Source organism: Egretta garzetta, unplaced genomic scaffold (genome assembly GCF_000687185.1).
Source record: "Egretta garzetta isolate BGI_Z169 unplaced genomic scaffold, ASM68718v1 scaffold83, whole genome shotgun sequence".
Classification (NCBI taxonomy): Eukaryota; Metazoa; Chordata; class Aves; order Pelecaniformes; family Ardeidae; genus Egretta; species Egretta garzetta.
Window position 1 is genome coordinate 167,366 of NW_009259105.1, and position 3,972 is coordinate 171,337.

Below are 3,972 nucleotides of genomic sequence, written 5' to 3' on the forward strand. Positions count from 1 at the left end.
CACCAGCACCCTCCCGAAGCAGCAGCACCCAGGCGATGCTCCTTGGGGAAAGGGGAGCATCCCTGTGTGGAGGGACCCTTGTGCCACCAAGGAGAAGCGAGACGCAGGAAAAGCCAAGCTCCTCTTTCACATCAGGCTCCTGAGAAAGTTTGAATCACAAAAAAGACCCAACCCCACAAACCTGTGAGAACCTATTCGAAAAAAAACAACTTAGCGAGCATTGATGTTTAAATAGGGTTCAGGGTAGCAGAAGCCTCACCTACAACCCCGAGAGGGACCTGGGGGACAGCTGGAATGCCCAAATTTGTGGAGCATGGTGCATTTCATCAGCACCGCTTGAGAAATGGATGCTGCTGAGCTTTTTCGTCTCCCCCCGAGCGTGGTCTCAGGCTTGGACATTAATTTAAACACTGTCCCAAGGTTTGCAGGGAATTGCTGGTGCCTGCGGGGTGGAAGGGAGCAGCGGTTTAAGGAGCCCCTGGCAGCCCCAGCCGTGCCTGGCAGCAGAGGCACAAGGACGCTTCGGGGAGAGAAAGTGGGACAGTTTCCCATGTTTATTGATCCGTGTGCGAGACAGCAAAGAGGTTTAATGGCAGAGCGCAAATGTATCACTCCAAAATAGCAAAAAGATCATTTAATTGAAGCGGTTGATGGAAAACAACGGGGGGAATAGGAAGCACCGGTCTCTGGGGGGCAGACAAATCGAATATCTCTATTGGTGTTTAGTGTTAACCGTACAACTGTTAATCGTGCCAGGAATGGGTAAGAACGCGAAGCCTACTCTTCGGTTAACAGGCTTCAGCAATGGAAAATCCATTTGCTCCCTCCAAAAGGCTCTTTGGCAACAGCAAAGGCAGAACATGCCACGAGGCAGATGTGCCGCCAGGATCCCGTGGGCTCGGCTCAGGGATGCGGGATGTGACCGGAGGCACCCCCTGGGAGCAAGGGCCAGGGATCCTGGGCGGGCAGAGGAGAGCTGATGGCTGCGGGAGCTCCCGGGGAGAGGACGTGGGCACTGCCTGCGCTATCCCAGAGCCCAGCTCCTCGCAGAGTCACGCAGAGCCGAAGGAGAGGAGCATCACGAGGCATTAGGCTGAGTCCTCCCAGGATCATATAGAAACTCATCTCCCAGTGGAAGCAGAACACATTTGCCAGGAGCCGGCTGCCAGTGATGGATGATAAAGGATCCACCTCGCTGCAAGGCAAAGCCTTCCTACAGTTATGACTCTGTTAAAAATCACCACCTATTTCAGACCTGACTGCAAATAGCCCAAGTTTTAAGCAGGGGCAGATAAAATAGCTTTTTTTCCCCCACAGCTGCTGTACCACCTGTGCAGAATTTGACCCTGCCATTTGCAGGGTGTCTTGCTCCTCGCCCGGTTTGGAGGATACAGGCTCTTTGCTCTCTCACGCATGCGGCTGCTCGGAACAGCAAGAGCCTCAGGCAGGCTGCCGTGCATGAAACCCGGCGACTGCAGGCACCTTCAATGGAGTCGAACATCTTCAGTACAGATCATTCCCTGGTTTCTTGCTATTTCTCTCCTTATTTGCACCCACCCGGGTTTACCAGCCACCTGCCAATGAACAAAATCCGCCCGGTGTCCACGAGCAAGTGGCTGAGGAAAGGAAATTCCACGAAAGTCACGCAAACATCCCGGCGACAGAACATGCGGCTCCCCAGGGTCTGGCTTGGACGAACTGTGCAAGCAGCAAAATAGAGCTCGCCCTGCAAAAATGTAGGAAGCAAAATGTACCAGGAGGCAGGAGCGTGCATCCTGCTGCCCGGCCCAGGGGCAGGCAGGGGAATACTCGGAAAAGAACAATTACATCAGAACGCAACTTTCAGTTTTGAGTGCGCTGCGGTGCTGGGAAGTATCCTCACCCCGGGGCTGAGCCAGCCTCCGTTCACGGCTGGGGCCTATGGGTCCAAGCAGTGAAAAAGCCAAGACTGGAGCAGCTGTTTGTGCCTTTCCCGCCCTGGCACACGCAGACCCCACGGCCTCTCCCAGGCCACGGAGAGGAGCACATCCCACTCCAGCTCCTTATCTTTGCCGTTAAGATGCTTCACATCCTACCCAGGGCTTGTCCCCTGCGCAGCAGCACGGGGCATTCCCTGGCTCCGGACCGGGGCTTTTTGAGTACGCACACGGGCCAAGCCCTCTCCCCAGCCCAGTGGCTTTTCTGGCTCCCCAGTTCCTGCTTTTACCCCCCAGGACAGGGACCTGTTCTTCAGACAGGGACCCTTTCCCTGTTTGGTGTACGGCACCCTGGCGTGCCACTCTTTTGCCCGCTCACAAATAACCAGCGTGGGCTGTGCATTTCCCAGCGGCTGCTGATGAACAGCGGGGTCTTGTGGGACCCCAAATCCTGCCCCGGCTATTCCCCTGGGACAGGAGAAGGAGCGAGAGGCTGGGGGAAGAGGGGAGCAGCTGGGTAGGGAAGGGAAGGGAGGCTTTAGCTATAGCTCTCGCTCGTCCCCCTGGGGAAAAGCATCTGATTAAATCAAGATGCAGCATCCAGGGTTGCTATTCATTCCCTATATTATTAGCTTGTCTCATTTTATTAAATCTCCTTTAAGGCTTTTCAAAAGAAGCACGTAATTCACAACATATAATTTTTCCCAGATGAGATATGATGCAGAAGCAGGCTGCTCTGTCGCTGGGGACTGGGGGGGTGTGGGTTTATTTGTTTCCTTCCCCCCCACCCCCTACTTCTTTAGCAACACTTTTCATGTCTCTTGATTCCTTTTAGCATTTGGGATTTGATTAACGGTGAATTTGAAAACCTGAGACATATCTCAAATCCCCCAATTCCTTGAGTCATCCAGGCAAGGGGCGGTGAGAGCTCCCATAGAGACGCCATCCCCGTGCCTGGCTCAATGCAGCTCCTGGAGCAGGCTCCTGCCGGGCCGTGGTCTCCGGACTTTCGGCATCTGCTCCCCTTCTCCCACCTTTGGTGCGTGCTTGCTGTGATAAACTCGCCAAAAACCCACAGCACCCAAACGCCCATATCACGGTGCAAGGCCGGGTAAGCATCATGCTCGTGCTCCAGAGGATTGCTCGGTGCTGCCCCTTTCCTTACCAGCAGCACAAACATGTGTCGGATGGCCGAGCACATGGCAAGAGCTGGGGTTTTGGCGGTACCACTCTGCAGGGGCTTGGCTTTGCTGGCCGGCTGCCCCGGGGATGGTGCCCCACTCTCCCGCCATGGAAACATCTCCCCTCCAAGTGCACTGAGGTGGCATTAACTCATCGTGGATAACCATGCGGCGCAGCTGGGTCACGAGCTCCGTACAGAGCAGAACTGGGGTTCTCCAAACTGGAGGCACCCTGGGAATCTTCTGCTCCCGGTTCCCATCCCGTCTCATGCCATCCTCTTGCCCACGGTTCGCTCGAAGGCAGCAGCATCCTGCCAGCATCTGGCATGGACAAAGGTGTTTGTGTGTCTTGGATGTGTCCCCAAACTCCAGCACCTTCTGCTCCCTTCCAGAGAGCGGCAGCCTCCCTGGGATTAGAGAGAAATGTCACCTGTAACCGGAGATGGGCAGCGACTGGGCTTGGAATATAGGGCACGGGGGAGAGGGAGGCTCGGTGACCCCGGTGGATGCATTGATACAGATTTCAGGAGGGTTCCCATGGAAATAATGATGGGTGCCGGGGTTGTAGGACAAAAGTAAAAGCCCAGGAGGCGACAGGGAGCCGGCCAAGCAGCGATGGGCAGGAGCTGGCAGAGGGATGCGCAGCCGGCGCTGAGGGCTTGGAGCCTGGAGGTGTTCTGGGTCTGGGTCCCGCATCTGCACCCGCTGCTTCAGTCGTGGGGTCCGGAGGGGGCTGAGGCTGCAGGGATGGGGGTGTTGGGGTTAGGGGGTTGAACTGGGTAGGGGTTGAGCCTTGCTGCATGCTGGTGCCCAAATCAAGGACCCCCGAGGCTCCTGCAAATGCTCGGCCCTGGTGCAGCAGCAAAGCAGAGCCA